General features: G+C 38.7%; 1 long non-coding RNA gene across 1 annotated transcript; it reads left to right on the top strand.

The window, feature by feature from the left end:
• The first annotated feature begins 17400 nt into the window (after positions 1-17400).
• LOC146542362 (uncharacterized) lies at positions 17401-18819 on the top strand. The gene is made up of 2 exons (XR_014880378.1): positions 17401-17635; positions 18760-18819. It is a non-coding gene; the product is annotated as an uncharacterized LOC146542362 (long non-coding RNA).
• The last annotated feature ends 369 nt before the right edge of the window (positions 18820-19188 follow it).

The raw sequence follows: 19188 nt of genomic DNA on the forward strand, positions 1-19188 counted from the left end.
TGATGAGATGGGCTCAGCATGTTGTTCTCATGTTCCTTTGCTCCGTTTGCTAGCAGTGATTTGGCATCAAGGTTGAATGAAATCATGGGCTGAATCACAATTTGGAGCCCACCATTAAATGCATCTCTATCTATAAACAAAAAGAAAATAACTGTTTAGCACCCACATATGCATGTCAGCATATGGTGTAAAGTTTCCAAGAAGTACATTTACACTAGAGCAAACAAACTTCAAGTTTTAAACATTTTGAAAATATAATTTGAAACAATTGAACTTATATAATCTTCTACCTGCACATGATACATTACCCTGCGCATAGCAGGGGGGTTGAAATCAGATGATCATTGTGTTCCTTTTCAACCCAGGCTATTCTATGATTCCACGATTCTACAGTCTCTTCTGAAAAGTAATACTCTTTAAAAAAATTAATTTTACTTTTATGACATATTTCTAACATCAAAAGAGAATTCAGTAAGATGTGTTGGAAATCAAAGATAAATTCTCCATATTAATTCTCCTTTTACACCTCTAGTCCACATTTAATAACTTCTTAGTTTGGCTGCTTTTGTGTATAGTCCCTCTCCATTTGAAGAATAATTCCAGTGGAGTTAACAAACATTGTGTTGTATTACAAGTCATTCTGGATTTAAGCGAGTCCCTGCTTCATTCTGTGCATGTGGAACATGGAATATACAATGGTGAAATCCCCTCAACACTAAGAGTGAGTGCAACAATGTACTGTGGCCCTCTGTTGTTAATGGGATGCACTGAGCATGTTGCCATCCATGCTAGAAGTGACATTCTGTGTCTACAGAATGAGAAGAGGGCTCAAGCAGGAGGTACAATGGCTGCATGAAAAGGACCTATGTTTTTTTGATAAGATGGAAACTATAATTTAGTGTTGAGCTCATGCTGTATGGGAATGCACTCTGCCCATGGGTTCAGATCATAATGTTTTCCAAAATAATTCTGCTCTGTATAGAATTATAGAATCATAGCATGGATTGGGTTGGAAGGGACCTTAAGGTCCCTTTAGTTCCAGTTCCTCCATGGGCAGGGCTGCCACCTACCAGATCAGCTTAGAACAAGGCCCCACAAATCTGGCCTTGAACGCCTCCATGGATGGGGCATCCACAGCTTCTCCATGCAGCCTTCCCTGGTCATAAGTTCTGCATGTCATGGTAGTTCCCCAAAAGAAATCTTAGGGCTTTTTCTATCCATACCATTTTCAGTACTGTAGTCAAACCCTTCGCCACAATCCTTCACTCAGTGAAGAAAAATTTCCTAAAATGGTTTTGCATATATCACTAATTTCTGTCGATAAGTTCAGACCCAATAAATACCCTGCTTGGCTATTTTTGTCTCTGAGCTGAGCATTTCACTATGGTTTTAATCAGCTATGAGGTGTCCTAGTTTTATTAAACAATATTCAGCAACCATGAATAATGTATTTAGAAGTGACGAATTGGAAATTTTATTTTTATTTTTTACAGGAGACCAAATAATTCTGGAGGAGAAGCAGTTCTTCTTAAACACCTGTGAAAAGACTGGTGAACTAAAAGTAACGCCCATTTACTGAATATCTAGTTCCTAAAGGCTTCCTATCTTTAAGTACTCATACTTATTTGTCTAGGAGCAGGCCTATACCAGGTACAAACTCTCAGAAGATAAAAGCAGTGGTGTTTCCCTGTCCAGCTATTTATATGATGCAAAATGAGCTTAGAGGGGCTTTATGTACCTCCATTTTAGTTGAGGCTTACATGTAAGTTGGAGGTAGAAAGACAGACGAAAGCACTGAGGAACTGTTCTTAGAATCATACAAAATCTAGCTGAAAAGAAGCTTATCACTGTCATAAAACACTGTTTTTCTGGATCTTCTATGCTGCTTCTTTACTTCAATTTCTGTAGAACATACAGTGCCAAAGGAATTAAGAGAATGTAATTTACCAGTGCGAAATAGGAATACCTTACAGATGAACCCAACACTCATTTTCAAAATTAGTAATTTCAGTGATTTCAGAGGCCAGCCACAGAACACTCCTGTTTCTAAGGGACAGACTCTTCTTATTACTGCTGTCCAAAAGCTGCTCTGAATAACAAAATATAATTCATAACATCTCATTTTACTTAACTCCCAGTGCTTCCCATACATGTACTTAGTATGCTTTATACAAACAGCATACTGTTTCATACTTGCAAAGCAGGAAGAATAATTTTATGGACAGACAAGGAATAAACTATGAAGTCCTAGAGTGTTGATGTAGATGGATAACTTTGTAGGTTGACATTGTAAGGCCAGTAGTATGTACCATTACTTCCAACATTTATTTGACACTTTCTATTGACATTTTTACGTTGATAACTCTTTAGTTAACCTATCAGCACCTCTGATTAAAATGTATGTATACAATGTGAGGACTGTGAACTACATGTAAGAAGGTATGTTGTGAACATAAACTAATAAAACGTGCCTTCAGAACAATATGAAGGTCTCAAGTATGGATTTAACATGTGATAGAAACAAAGACTTTTTGCAATATTTTACACATTCTGTAATAAAATGAATAAGCACAATTTATTCTCAGTGATACCTGGAACTAACTTAAATTCAACTGAACTTTTTTTTTTTACAGCATTTCACCAATTATTATTGGAGCTGCTAATTTTGAAAATGTAATGCATTCAGAACACTTTCTCTAACATGTAAGCATTTCACCATTTCTGCTGGCATCAAGATTGTTCACATAGGGGACAGAAATATATTAAAAAAAAAAAAAAAGCGTTGCAAAATAATCCCATGTACAGCAGCAGCAGCAGAGAGCAGAAAGCCAAAGGCTTATGTTACTGGGTAATCAAAGTCACAATCTGGTATCTTCTTCATATGTTTTGGATGGGTAGGAACAATAGCATTAGGACTCTTCCCAAGCATTAGGACTCCTATGCTGGTCTATTAAATAGTCCTTGTGGCCATTCTGTGGCCTGGATGACAATGAAAATAGTTTGGCCTCACTATCAAACTCTCAAAGCTTCCAAACAAGAGTGGCTATGTCCATATGCTGAATGGTCCCAGAGGTCATTTGGAAGATTGTTGGTAGTGCCAGACCATACCAAGCTATTTCCCAGCCCTTCCTCCATGAGAGGTATAGATGAACACGTTCCAGCTTCTGTATGCTGACACTTAATTTAGTACTTAATATACAGTCATTCAGCTTCTGTTTCTCTTATAAGATGCAGTAGATGAAATTCTTAAAACCCTCAGTGAAATTTATCATGTGACACTGTTCCTTGTGTTTAAGGTACCAGATGGTGATAAAGACAAAATAGGCTTTGTTGCAGTTCCGTAATTGAAAGCCAGATGGTGTTACTAAGGCTGATAAAGGGAAAACAATAATACATCCCTGCCCTACTCTGCTTCAGATTTCCAGCTATTGCTGTGGAGCTGAAAATCCATCTGTTCAGATATTACTCACTGTATCATGCAGCTTTTTGGACACGAATTTCCGAAAAAGCAACAGGTGCAAGCACTTGCAAACTTTTTTAAGTTTCAAAGCACATTAGAATAATATTAAAACTGCAATTTTAAATACATTTCTGACAGAAGATGAAAACAATAAACTCTGCAAACCTAATAATATTGCATTTTATATAGGGAAACAAATCTTCAGCATTAACTAATTAAATTGAACTAACGTGATAGGGAACTAGTCCTATAGGAGAAATACGGCTTAACACTTAGTGAAATCTGAACTTTTATCTGTAAGTAGGTCTAGAAAAAATGGCTAGTCTGCTGTTTCAAATTTGTCAAATCTTTATTCAAAAAATTAGCTGAGTTTACTGGTTTGGTTTCTTTTGCATAAGAAAATTTTGCTCATCATTGTGAGAATATCAAAGTAATAAGTGGTTTCAGACATTAAACAAAAGTTGAAGTTGGCAGGGAATCAGAGATGCAGAAGAAACAAAAACATGTTGTCCTCTTAGCAGAAAATACTTTGCTTAATATTTGGGATGTTGTTAATTTCCATAAATAAATTTGCAACTCAGGGACATATAAATAATTAAGTATCTACTTTCATGAGCTGATTAGCGTTGTTCTCATTCACAAAAGGGGTATCAAGATTGCATATGCTTATCTATGGAGCTAGCTATTAAAAAATTATTACAGATGCCCTAAAAACTGTACTCTGTGGTAGTTGACTTGTTGTAGTGTTCAGATCAACAATGAAATTGACCCTCACTGAATGTTTCAGGCCCATACAGTGCTGTAAGACAGCAGCTAGCTGCTGGGGCATGTCATGCTACCCTTGCATGGGATGTGTGCTAGGTCTTGCCTTGGTGTGTGGCATCAGTCTAGAATTCATACAGATTTCTTCATTAAAATCTCATACTGATTATGGCTGGTAGCGAGGTAGAGATAGGTACTGTTATCTGCTAGAGCAACATATACCATGCCAGCTCTGACAACCCAAGGGATATGAGGCTGCTGCAACTCTTGCCCCTGGGTCTGACCAGCAGGATGTCTGACGGTGTTCTTAGGTAGCCATCTGCAAAGAGAGTGCATATGGACAGCACCCGTATACATGACCAGCCACACAGATGACAATCAGACACTCAGAGCACTCACTCAAGCACAGTGCCAATGGCCTCATCCTGATGCCACCTTTGGATGAGCAGGATAGAGGTCCACCAGGTTGGTCTGAAAGTAATGCCTCCTATTTATTTCCATGGAAATTACAACAGATACAAAGAACACAAGCACTATCTGGTAGACCAAATTCTCAGCTACAAAACACTGTTTTTCAATATGGTCACCACCAGTGCATTTTTGTCAGCAGTGAACAAAAGTCTGCATGCTATACTTGTAACATGCTGCACCAGCAGAGGTGACTCACTGTTTAACAGTTGCTGTGATGGTTTCATTGCTAGTAAAATGTTGCTTATGCAGTTTATGTTTCATTGCCCCATACAGATGGAAGTCAGAAGATGCCAAGTTCTCTTACATATATGATGAATGTGGTAGGACAGTCCAGCCCAGACTGGCAGTGTGTTCCATGGTCTTCAAACTGGTATGGTGTCTGATGTTATTTTATCGCAAGAGAAAGGTTCTCTTGTCCTCTCCTGACTCTAGACGTTTGGTCCTTATCTTAGTCAGCAGTGAGTTGATGGTTTGTTCTAGGAAATCCAGAAGGATCACCCTCTTCCTATCACAAAATACAGTGCACATAACTATGCCCACTGAAGGCTGCATCTTAAATTTTTTCTTTGATGGGAAAGTCAATTACATCATCACTCCAGTGACTCTGGTTTGACTCCAGCTTGTAGTGGTGACACCACATCTTATCACTGGTAATGATGCAATCCATGATACCGTCACCTTTAGCCTCATATTGGTTCAGTACATCTTGACAAATCTGCATATGATTTTCTTTCTGTCCCTGTGTGAGCATTTGTGAGACCCACCTGGCATAGACTTTGCGATATTCAAACATTGGCTCCATCACTTCAAACTCATTGAAGCTGATACTCAGCTCTGTACATAGCTCCCTGTTGTAATCTGCTGATACACAGGTGAGCTTATTAAGACACTCTTGATTTCGGGGTGCAGCAGCTGTGAATGATCATCTGTAACATGGCTTATCTTTTGTGTCACTGCTGCCACTCCTGAAACACAATGCCCATCATATCATTATGCTCACATCCACTGGTTGGTCTCTGTAAATGTTCAGCAAGTGTCAATGAATGTCAGTAGGTGCCATTTTCCCGCATGGAGGAATTCAGCGACACACTTTTGCTTCATCTAGGTTTCTTTGTCAGACACCGTTTTGCCAGACTGCCCCTCTGCTGCCATCTGTCACACAGCAACAAAATGGAATGGAATGTTGGCAGGAAGGTTCAAACTCTGCTGTCATACCACCAACACCTGCCTCTAATGTCGTGGGCCAACAACAATAAAAGGAGGCATTACTTCTGGAGCAGCTATTGTATGAATGATTAGAGTTATGTGCAGTGTGGATCCCCTCAGCACCTGGCCTCAGGTGTTCAGTCTGCTCAGTAGCTGCCCTCATTCCCCATTCCCAGGTGCTGGCACCTGGACACAGAAGCCCCCAACACCACCTCCCTATTCCAGCTCTTGGTGCAGATTGTGCATGCCCAGAGCTCCTTTGGTGTCTGACACCCCTGTAGTCTCACGCCAAGATTTTCTGACTCGCTTATCATCTTGTTTCTCTTGATCGTCTTGCCCTTTAATGGCATAAATATTTTAGGAATGTGATACTGAGAATGAGGAACTGTATGGAACTACGGAGATATCTGGAAAACTGGAATAACTGGGGGGCTGACTAGGCAAAAATCAGAGCTGCATACACAGATGATGGATTAATTGGGGAATCATGCAAAAACAAACATAGGATAAAAATTTTCTTTCTACCATGCCATATGCATTTATTATAATTACATCTTAATGTTAAGATGTTAAGCTCTAAGGCATCACTCCTGTATGTTTTGCGTGTGAATCTAAAAAAGATTTATGAAGTGTTTAATTTAAAGCATGACTGCTTACGCAGAACAAGGGGCTTTGCAGTAAATTGTTACTTTTTTCCATGAAGAAAATATTTCAGTAATTTAAAATACTGTCAAAAAGGAATTTAGAACCATTTAACACAGTATAGGCAGCTGAAAATTCTCTGAGATGTGTTTTTCTTATGCACAGGAGGAAACTTTGAGCTAGTTTATTAAGCTGTAGCAGAACCAATGGTAGATATAGTACTTAGGGTCATGGTTTCGTGGACAGTAGTGGTGGTAGGTAGATGGTTGGACTAGATGATCTTAGCGATCTTTGCCAACCTTAATTACTCTTTGATTCTATCATTCAGGCACAGGCTGGAACCACCACTGCTTCAGGTATGTACCTCTCCCCAGCAAGACTTCTTCGGACACCAGTGCTGCTATTACAGCAAAGTGTTGGTCCCTAGCTGATGTAGTTGAGGACAGGGGCTTTCCTGATATCAGTTTCATTCTTACTGCCTGATCCTGCCATCCCCAGGGACTCTGTGGAGAAGTTTGTATGATCACCTCCCTAACAGTGGTAGTTCCAACCCTGCCTGTGCTTTGGAGAACCTCCAACCTGCCTGCAGTCAAAGAATACAAGCAAGCAAGAAGGCAAAGGGAACTTCACCCAGCAAGAAAGTGATTTCCCATGGATTTATGGAGCAAAAAGTGATTTTGGCCTTTTGGGGTATTTTACACCTGATGTCCCATCAAGGGTTTTACATTTTTTTTTTCTGAGACAGATTGAGGAACTTCTTACAGAAATTGTATAGGAACAGCCATTGCCATTTTGATTCCCGTCTTTACCGCAAGAGGGCTGGGGTCAGGGAGGCAACGTATAGTATCTGAGACATGTCATCTTCTCAAAGCTCAGTCATCCACACAGAGACAAATCTTCCCTTTTCTCCAGAGGATAGTCCTCAACCCATGTGAGAGCACAGATAAAAGCACCTGAGAGAGTGTCAATCACTCCTGTCACTGCACCTCTTTCAAGTTAGCAGCTTTTCTTCCCCTCTAAACTGACATTTCTCACAGTGGGTTTAACCACATGGTCCTAACCACACTTTTTCTGTTGAAGACTGATTTTCCAGTTTCCTCCTCCTTTGTACTTATTGAAGAAAGCTGGTCTAGGAAGTGAATTGCAGCCCCTCTATTTTGCTTAGTCACTTCGTCTGACTTGCCTTCAACTCTGCCTTTTACAGGACTGCTGTAGGTCAAAACTTCTTCTTCCCTCCTCCATTCCTTGAACTCAGTAGTTGCAATAGATGCTTTAGAGAAGGACATAATCTCACAAGTTCATCATGAAGCAAATAGGACTGGTAATATATCGTGAAAGAAGAACACACCTGTACATTATTGTAATACCTGTTTGCATGTATGAAGCTTGCCTTTTAGAGAACAGGTGAAGGGCCCATCACTGGAGAAAGTTCCTGAGTGTCCCATGGATTTCTGAGGAGGAGTGGCTGCAACTAAGGGATCATTCTAAGCAGCACTAGACAGGGTGTTAGAAACTTTTCTTTTGTCTGAGACAAATCTTCAGAGTAATCAGGAGCAATACAGCACGCTGGGTAGGAATGACCTGTAGGAGACTCAGAAGTGTTTGGCCTTCCCATAGAAACTTGAAAGGTACCTGTCATTCCTTGGAAACTATCTGGAGAAGAGGATTCAGGCATTTCTTCATATACAGTAAAGGCTTCCAATACTCCAAGCGTTAGCCTAAAAGAAAATAAAAATCAAAGAAATTAAAAAACATGAAATACAAAAAATGTGCAAAAAGAAATTTTCCATCCGCCATCTCTGACAATAAACAAAAATGATATTTTTTTATTGTAAATGGCATGTTTTTCAGGTACAGCAGGTCAGTGTCAACAGCAAAGCCATGCTTATTTCGTATTCAAGGACAACCACGTAGAGAGGAAAGCTTTGTTTTGTATTCAAAATCTTAGGAACAGGATGTCTAGACATGCAACTGGTGTGTGTGTATATTTAAAGGACTTTGCATTTTTAGCAAGGTACATTTAGTCTCATTCTACTTTGCTGTTCAGAAGGCCATCCTATCAATTTCTTATCCACAGAAACAACAGTCCTGTGGAGTATCCCATGAAGGCATACCAATCCATTTTATCAATTTTTTTAACCTTTCCTAACTTTTTGCATCGAATTTAAAATCACAAAGAGCAAAAACAAAAAAGAAATCAAACAACAATTCAAATACTGGTCCTTTCAACAGTTGGTCTAGATGTGATTTTACAATGGTGCAGCAAGGACAGAAAATAGAACGCGATCTCACTGAAAGTAAACATATCTCACTGATTTTCTTGCTCTGTTGTGTGCTCCAAATGGCAGCCCACAGAGGAAGAAGCCACCGACTTTAAAAACCTGATAAATCTACAACTTGCTTACAGTTTGAGAAAAGAAAAAAACTTGATAGTCAAAGTGGAGGCCAGACGCTGGTGGTAATACAGAAAATAAATTAAAAAAAAAAAACAAAAAAAAAAAAAAAAAAACAAGCTTAATAATCATGATTACAGGAAAAAAAAGATAATTAATATTTTGTCTACACTTGTGACTATTAAGATTCCTGCGCTTGAGTTAAATCAAATTAGTATCTAATGCATTAGTTTGATAGAGATTTATTCTGTTTCCAGTGACTTTTAAAATGTACTTTTAGTGACAATTCTAATTCACCAATGTATGTCCTCTAAATGCACTATGTAGCATTTCCCTCCCACGCCATATGTGAGATACATTTTTATAACAAGAACAAAGAGGAAAATAATGGATCTTTGCTGCTGTTTAGTGAATGGAAATTTTCTGGGTTGCTGGATAGCAGTGCATTAATGGTGGGAAATCAGGTTTTCCCACAGGGGCTGAAATACTCTTGACTGACAACTCTGGCTTAAGGATCACTTGGGAAGGAAGCATGCTGCATGTAAGAAGAGAACCCCAGTTACTGCTGTGCCACTGACGCTCTTCTGGAGGTATGCAATTCCCACTGGGCTATGTGAGTGTTTTGTGAGCACTGGGTTAGATTTAGCTCCCTTCTCTCTTACTAAAAAAAGAAAGACAGAAGAAAGGCAGGGCAGCAGAACTGCTGAATCTTTTTTCTTAACCATCCAACAACAAACTGTCAGTGAGCAGGGAAGGTTTATAAGGCAATGCCAAGGGAAAACATCATTTTCTTTTAAAAAACTGACCATTTGTAGACAACCTGGTATAAAATCCCTTTAATAAGATATGTAAAACTGTATCCAAACTTTTTTTTTTTCTTTTTTTTTTTTTAATTTTTAAGCCATGGTTATTTGGAATCAGAAGAAACAGCTTCAGAACCTAATGAAAAAAGAAATATTTTATTACTTCAACTCAGATTTCCTTGCATTGTTACTAATTTGTTCTATGAAAACTAGAAGATAAAGTCGTAGTTTTCAGACTATGTTCATTAAACTTTGTCAGGAAGTTTGCCTAAGGAAACATGAAAAACCTGATGTTTATGAAATGGACTTTTACTAAGTTTCACAGAGGAAAACACCATCCTACTGTCATGGAAATTCAGGTTGTTTTCCAGTGCGAGCTTTACCCAAAGATATAGTTTCAAAGTTTACAAACTTTTAGGTGACACAACTGGCTTCATTCCACTGTGTATGAGTATACTGCAACAGCAGTAACATGGATTACCTGATACAGAGAGATTCCACATGCTCAGGTTTGGATGCTTTTGGCAGTAGCTCCTTAAAAGTAATTTAGTCCTTTGTTAATTTGTGCTGAGTTGTTAAAGCCAGTTGGCCGTGCTGACACCTATTTCGTAGCAGTGTTTACAAAAACCTATAAAGTATTAACTACTGTACTTCTACAGTGTATTCCAAACAAAAAGACAGATCTTGTCTTCGTTGTTCTGATATAGTGTGATCTGTTTTCTTGGAAGCTCAATCAGGCCAGTCATATAGTCTGATTTTTGGGTGGTCCTGTGTGGAGCCAGAAATTGGAGTCAGTGATCCCTATGGGTCCCTTCTATCTTGGAACATTCTGTGATTTTATGATGATTCTTCCGAAGTTTTATTGAAATGTGGCAATGTCAAGCTTTGCCTGAGGCAAGGCTGGAAAGAAATGTGCATTCACTGCTATTCACTGCCTTGGCACTGCTAAGATTATGTTTGTTGTCTCAAAGCAGGTGGCTGCACCCCAATTAATACAACCCCACCAGAACAAGTGCAAAACTACTGTGAAATGAGAGTTAAATTTCAGAGCAAATAGCAGCTGTGGTAAATGAGAGCAGTGCACACCTGTGGGGGTTAAAAGGTGTGCAATGCATTAAAAACTGGATTGCAAAAGCAGATCCTAACTGACCTATCATCACTGCTGCTCCTTGAGGCATTGTTCTTGAAAACTCACACTCTTCAGTCTTTTGAATGTAAGACTTAGGGAAAAAAAAATAGTTTTAAGACAGAGACAGTGCTAGCTCTATCAGTATCCATAGATGCCAGTATTCTTCAGAGGGCTGAGATCTCACCCCAAGTCCCTCAACATCCTCCAACAGGTGTGGTCACCATTCCTGATGAGCATTACTGGATGATTTGGCCTACCTTGTTTGTTCTTGAGAGCTGCTTTATGTGAAATTTTGCACTGACATAGGTTCTGCTGAGCTGCTTTGAAGGAGAACATCCCTGAGCCATCAGCTTACATACAAAAGGTTTTCTGTGCTGTTGTGAGAGCTGGACATAAAGTTTTACACTTTAACTGGTGTAAACAATGTGCTTCCTGTCAATCCAGGGCCAATGTGTGGTGATTTTTTTCTGGACTAATCTGTGCACAGTAGTGTAAAGTACTTGGAAAGATCACTTATATCTTGAAAAAAAAGAACCACTACAGAAAACGGATACATGCATTGGGTAAGCACGTGCCAAGACAACAGTTACCTTCAGACCACGGATACCATGCAGCTTGGCAAACAGGATGGAGAGGCATGAGTAGAATTAATTTTATCACTTTCTTGTATGAGTGACAGATCCTAAGAAAGGCAGGGACTATAAAGTTACTGTGTAAATCAAATGCTCAGCACAAAGAATCTCAAAACCATGTCTATATCTTTCATACAGTATTCAAATCTAGAAATATTCAATCCCAAATCTTTACAGCAAATATACCACATAGCAAATGGGAAAGGGAACATTTCAGGAAAAGTGCAATTAGTCGTTATTTTTTTAGCCAGAAGAATAATAATAAAAAATCAGTTAGCTCTGCTTAGCTGGTTAGGCACAAGGAAAATTAATATTCAGTAAATATCCACACTTCTTGTATGGTGAAAGATTCCTTCCATACAGCAGATTCTGACATAGGTCATCAGCAACCTTCACCGCGTTTTCCTCAAAATGCTATTTTAATGGTTGGCTTTTCTCTCCTTAAATAGCTTTTAGCCAGCCATTATGACTTAAACAGCAACTGAGTCATGAAAAACAAAGTAACTGTAGTGTGAAGGTTAGATGAAATGACAAACCATTGGCATCTTACTGTTGAATTTCTTTTATCACAAACTGCAGTTTGCCTGTTACAACACTTTCCATACATTAATGGAGAGGGAGGTTACTCTTGCATAGAAGGTAGTGTACGTTCTGTGCAGTAGTCCTGGAGTCATGCATTCAGTGTGTACTATGAGCAGAGAAAATATCCAGAAAACTGCTCTCTCTGTATTTAGTATAAGCTTGTTATATAGGCATAGAATCAAAATTTCCTTTATTTATTTTTTGATGGTTTCTTAGAAGATTAAGAATTTGTGAGGAAAGAAGTGAGCATATGTTTTCACAAGGAAGATATCGGTCATCTTTACTTGCCAGAGATTATCCCCTTTTCATTGACTCTCTATCTCTTTGCAAGGTTCCCACTCTTAGATCTAGATTTTAAATTCTCAGAGGAGGCTTAACAATCTATTTTCATTTGCTCGAACAAGATTCTAAGTACTTAGGCTGGATTGAGTACTACTTTTGTCATCTCAATATCTCACTTGTTCAACTAATGAACTGTGCAGAAGAGAAGGAATGTGTTCTCAGGTGCCCAGCATGGGAGGGTCGTTCTGTTCGCTTCTCATTTCCACTTCTGTCAGGATCAAAATCTGCTTTATTTCTAACTTAAAGGTCACTGATGTCGCTGTCAGTTGAGAAATGCTGACCAGATTTCCAAAGCTCAACAAAGTCACTTAGGAATCTGACTTTCTGAAAATCATCAGGCAGTTCGCCAGTCTTTTCTGTCCATATGGGTAGCAGTCTGTAGTCCTCAAGAAACAGAAACACAGGCAAATTAACTCCATCTTTTCTCAAGAGCCAAGGTAAGACAAACGTAATACTGATAATCATATGTGATTTCAGTCTGAGAACAGAGGAGCATAAAGGCTCTTGTTATGCTTTGTGGATGCAGTAGTGGAGCCCTAAGTGACTCTGGAAAGCATCTGTACAGTCAGTGCTGTCTATAAATGTCCCTCCTTCAGTCTCCTGAAAAATGAAAAAGGGATTCTGTGCTCCCTAGCACTCGCAGTCCCAAGATAATAGCCTACAATTTTGTTCATTGGGATTTCAGAACAGTAAGTCTGTTTTTCGAGAGATGGAGTTCACTTAAAACTCCATTTGAAGATAGCTCATCTACATACATCCTTAACCTACCAAAGATCTGGATTTGAAATGTAATAGAGCTGACAAAGTATAGAGATGTCAAGGTCATAGGCTATAGCACCTGCTTGGTGCTGATGAATTTATGCCTTTAGCATGCAGTACTTTTGCTGCCAATAGTAGTCTGCATTTCCGCTGGCAGACTTCCACACATGAGGAATGATACACTTATGCTGCAACTGACTTATAAAACCGTCATGTTAACAGAGTAATTATAGACTTGCACAAGCAACGCAATTTGCGAAACAATTACTTTACTTTTCAATGCTAGATGGTTTTATTGTGTTCCAGGAAACAATTCCAACCTTCAACATATCTTTCTTTCTCTTCTACAGTTTTGAAATGGAAACTTCACAGAGAGACGGGTAAGGTTCATTCATCACTGAAGAACTGTACAAAGCTCTTAGTGACTCTCTCTGTGTGGTAAAGTGCTTCCAAAATGCACATAAAAGAATATTGTGAGTAAACAGTAGACCTGTATGTGTAATCATCTATACAACTCAGAGTTGTCACTAAAAACAGGCTGAAATAAAGAGATTTAGATAAAAAAAACGCAAGTCATTCAAGAACATTAAAAGCACCTTCATTCTCTAGAACTTAAAGAATTTTTATATTGTTTTTCTGAAGCTGTGAATATCACCTTAAAAAAAATCAAACATATATATATGGAAAATTGGTAGAATCTTGTATATTGTAAAATATATTATATCAGAATATGGCCTGAATGTGTGGTCTGTGATCAACAATTTTTAGCAGAGGATGAAGGAGCCCCATTACCCATTACCCAACAAAAAACTCTACCTTCAAGCAAACTCCATCTGACAAACAGAACCAAACTTCCTACAGTCTCTACATGGAGAATTTGCTTCACTTTGAGTATCACATTCAGTAAGGCTTATCTAGACTTAATTTGGCTTAAAATCCTCCAATATCTTCTGTAAATACCACTTCTAGAATAACATTTGTGTAGAGTTAACAGATGGGTACTAACAAATAATTAATATAGCATCCTAGTAGTATTTTTCTTGGTTTTCCAAGAATAGTGTTTGGGCATATGCTTGTTCAAAAGCCTTCTTTCAGTTACCTGTCGTAATACCGCCTTCACAAAAGTATGAGTCTGCAAATACTGGTGCCATAATATTGAGTGGATGAAGCATCCTCAGTTCATTATTTATACCTTTTTGTGGAATTTCAATACTGTAAAATGTGCATAATATTATTGATTTACTACAGCATTTAAGAGAGTGTAATTTGTGTCTGACATGACTGTAAAGAACTTGGAATGACACCAGAAGGAACTCTCGTGGCCATTGAGAAGTGGTGACAACAGCATACTGATCCAGGTGCTGACCTCTGTCTCAAACCCTCTGTTTCTGCTGGTATGAGAACATGTGCTCCTCAAAGAATTAATTCGCACTCTTCCTGTATAATCTAGGTTTGCAATTGGTGAGTTATCAGAGCTGCAGAGATGGCACCACTGCAAGAAATGCTTAGCTACAACCAGCCTCACAACACAATCCCTCCAAATCCTGTCTGTGATCTTGTGCCTAGAGTAGCATTCTCCTTTTTCCTTTCTTCCAAGTCAATATTGGGTTTTTCTTAGGTCTTATTTACTCCTCTGCCAGGCTTTCCTCTAAGCCACATGTATTCAGGTGAAGGCCTAATATTCAGAAGTTGATACAATTGGAGAACCAAGGGTGTCTCCTCTAGGAAGATTTACAGACCAACTGCTTTGCATCCTTCTTGTACCAGACCCACTCAAATGTCATTTTTTGATTCATAATTTGAAGGAGGGGACAGAAGAAGAACTACCTTATTCTACTGTAAATGGGGCCTGGAAAGTGTTGGTCATATATAAAAATAGAGACGATCTTTTTCGAATTTGTAGCAGGTAAGGACTGTAATTTGCAGTAATTCTTTTTAAGCATGACATCTAGCTGAATTAAAGCAGAAAATGCAACCTTCCAGGCTGATATTAATAGGAGAGTGCATGATACATTCTCTCAAAAAGTTGCAGCTGCAAATATACCACCAAACTTCTAATAGGCAAAACACTTGTGTTTCTTTTTGTGGAAGTGTAAGTTTTTAGGTAGTTTATACGCTTGTATTGTTATTATTCATATACTCCTTTTTCTTTGATCTAAATTCAGATTATATATATATTTTCTCTAATAGCTAAACTGTTTTTACTTTTAAATATTTATGTCTGTACAAATAAAGTGCAAGTAGGTTTTTGTGTATTCAAATATACAGTACAAATACTATATAAATCTCATGCTTATCTATTGATGTGACTAAAGTGCAGTAGAGGAAAACTGCATTTCATTAAATGAAGTTGTAAGAATTTGATATTCCATTTCCAAACTAAAAATCTTAATGCTGCTGTACCTCTTCACACAGCCAACTAACTGGTATTAGGTTTATACTGATTCTAACAAAATTTGGACAGATTTCAGAAATCTGTCTGAACTGCAGTGCCTCTGTTCTGGGGAAGGCTAATGGCAGGGTCACTCCTGCAAACAAGTTAACAGAGGCTCAGGACTGGTGCGCGTCAGTCTGTCAAGTAATGGCTTGGCTGCCTTCACACAACACAGCAATTGGACTGTTGCAGCAGGAGATACAATCATCTTAAATCTGTTCATCTGCTGTGCCACTACTGTTTGGAGTCCGGCAGAACACAATGCAAAATTCCCCAGGTTCCATTGAAATTGGCTTCTTTATACTGCTTTTGGGGCACAAAAAGCAGAGGAGGCTGTAATGCTGTATTTTTACAGCATCCTGTTTCTTCTTCAGTTTTTTATAGTTTAGTCTTTTGATCAGACAAAACAAATGTCAATGCCAAGCTACACACTGGAAATTCTGAATTTCTCAATATAAAATTGCTTTTGTAACTGCACTATATAGAATCATGGAAGTAAATATCATGTGCTGGTAATAAAATTGTGTAGCACTCTTGTCTGTTATTGAAAATTTGCCCTCAAAAGTAGGTCTGTCATGCTGTTCTCACATACATTAACTATGTAGAGTGTTGTTGCTCAGAAAGTATCTCTGGGCTGGTAAAAGTTTATTAAATTCCTCTGATGTTCATCATGTGCATGCTAATGGGAAGTGTGGGTTATGCGATCATTTAAATACTATGAATGCTGCATATCACTGAATGACAGCAGCATCTTGGTGGCTTTCTTTCCCCCCCTCCCCAGCTCTACTCATTAGTGGTGGGGAAAAGGCTGATTTTGGCCTCAGGTCATTAAGCATGCCTTTCTACCTTTGTGTTCTCCCTCGGCTTGATGAGCAGTCAGCTCACTTAACTCATCCACAGAAAATTCTATGAGTCTATGAACAAGTCTGTGAGGGACTTGTTCAGACACCAAGAATAGAAACCCGGCTCTTCTGATTTCTTAACATGCTACTGACCCCAATTCACCATATAGTCCTCACATCTGAAGTTTAACAATTTCAGTTAACTCCTGACACTTCAGATGTTACACTGAGTTACCCATGGCCTGACTGATGGAGGTTCTGAGCATTTAGAAGCTGAGGTAAAATTAAAAAAAAAAAATAAAAAAATCAAGCTTCGAGACCTTTAGGAACACAGACTTTTGGTGTCTGTGGTTCAGATAAGCATCATCTGAAGCAGCAGTGATCTACAGGTGCTTTGAAAGGTCTTACACACACAACAGTAGCAGCAATGCATCATTGTTCACAATCTATACAAGCACAGGTATCAAAACTATCACTCTTTCTGAAGCTACTGTTTAAATAAACTTTCAATGAAATAAGTGTGCCTCCTGTCACTTTAGCTTTCAAGGCTGACTTTGAAGAAAAGGGTCCCAGTCATTTTGTCAGGAAATCAGTATTTGCCTTGGTGAGTCCATGCTTTATTAGTGTATTGGAGTTGGTTCCAAGGAAGAGAAAAAAATACAGAACAAGATGAATTGTTCATTTGTGAAGGGTAACAAAACCTGGAGTAGTTTCCCCATGTCTGATCATTCCTGTAGCATCTCTGGATTGGTAGAAACCTTTGTTCTTCTCCTTAATGTTTGCTACTTAGCCAAGCACGTTTGTATGTTTTGTTCCCTATGACTGTTTTTTGCTTATAGCAGTATGAAAAATTACAGAATTTATTCATCTGTATACTTCCCACCAACTATTTTCACATGGCTAGTCCAGTTAATTGCTCCAACAAGAGCAGTCATGCCTGAAGCAGTACAGACTTCAACACATGCCTTGCACCCTGGGCTTTCTGAACATTTCATGGCCAATTATTGCCCATGAATTCATTTGTGCATTTGTCTGAGGAAATACTGACATCCCTTTCTTCCCCAGAATTATGTTAATAAGCAAAACTACTTGGAAGCATTTAACTCGCTGGAATTTGAAGAGCTCCCAGATCTACTAGAACATGCACAAAGAAAAGCAGAAAAAAAGAAAAAGAAAAGGTATAATAGTCAATAATAGTCATATTGAGAATATTGTCTGTAGGTACGTTTTGTCTTTTTTGATCTGGAGACCAGAGAACCAGAATTCCTAAAATGGCCAGTGGTCACAATAGTAGCCAAATTTCCAGGGCAGCTCATTTCACATTTTAGATATCAAAGTAATGACATTCCCATTCATAGAACTGTACAGTTTGCTGAAGTCTTTTGAAGATGCAACTATAAGTGTTTTATGAAAAGTTAAGAGGTTAATATAAAATGAGCACCAGAAAAAAAAAAAAAAGAGAAAAGAAAAAAAAGTTTCACCTGTGGAAAATCTTCAGTGGGAACCATGAGCTTCTCTAGCAGTAATCCATTAGCAAAATTCTTTTTCTCAGGTTATTCTAGTTTTCTATGAATCCAAACATGCCTTTCACCGTAAATCATTTCTGTATTGTAGCCATTATCAGTGCTTGATTCTCAGGTTTTTTGAATTCACCCTTTGGAGATGGTTCTTTCTCAGAAATGTCAAAATAGCTAAACAAAATGTAGACATCTGTATCCAGAGTTTGAGGCAAATAATCTTATTCTAGATAAAAATAGCTGGGTTGTATTCTACTTGTGGAGGCAGTAATGACAGAGAAGGGAAAAAGTGCTGTCATACGTAGCTGTGGTTTTACTCACTTTTGAAACTGGACATTGTGTGTTTTTCAAGACAGCACTCAGTAGCTAAACACCAGATACACAACTCTGAGTACTTAAAAAAGCTCTATTCCTGCACTGCAGTAGCCCTGGCACATCTACTATTCTGTTGTTGGAATACTGGATAATTGGGTAGTATTATTTTGTAATGACAGAAAATCACAGAAAATTCAAAAGCTGGAACTAGATCAGAATCAGCCGTGGAGTTCATATGTAGAAGAGCTCACATGCAGCAGAGTGCTGTTAGCAGAAGTGTACGTTTTGGTCCCTTCTTCTCAAGCCTACAGGACACTAGCTGCCATATTACTGGACATTGGACTTGTGTACTCAGGGTCTTCTAAGTGACCTGAATGAAGCAACATCCTTGCCTGTTGCACACATTATTAGCAATATCTGGCTGTATTCTTACCTTCGTGAATGATTTTTAGTTTTCTTTGTGTGTACAGAATAACTCCAGAACCTGAATGCACCATCCTAAATCCGAGTAATCTCTACCAGAATAGAAATTTAGTTGAAGGGGAAAAAAAAAGATATCTCCAGCTGCAAGTGTCTATTTTCTACAGTTTTTCCTTCAGTATGAGTACACACGTCCAAACTATTTTGCCATCAACATGACGAGAAGAATGAACATGGCAGAACCTTGCAATTGTTCAAAAAATTCCTTGGAGGAGAAACAGCAGCAACACCTAATAGTGAGGACGGTCCCATTACTTCAGGAGGATCAGAACAAGTCCACGCTTGAGCTAGATCCTGAGTACACTCACCGTCCTCTGCAAGGGCTTCCCTCCCAACCCACGAGGAACCCCTTTTCAGCTGTGCCTTTGTCTCCATCCCTGCTACTCCTGCCTGCAGCCATCACATCCTGGACCTGGCCT

The sequence above is a fragment of the Meleagris gallopavo genome, chromosome Z (genome assembly GCF_905368555.1).
Source record: "Meleagris gallopavo chromosome Z, MGAL_WU_HG_1.1, whole genome shotgun sequence".
NCBI classification, from domain to species: domain Eukaryota; kingdom Metazoa; phylum Chordata; class Aves; order Galliformes; family Phasianidae; genus Meleagris; species Meleagris gallopavo.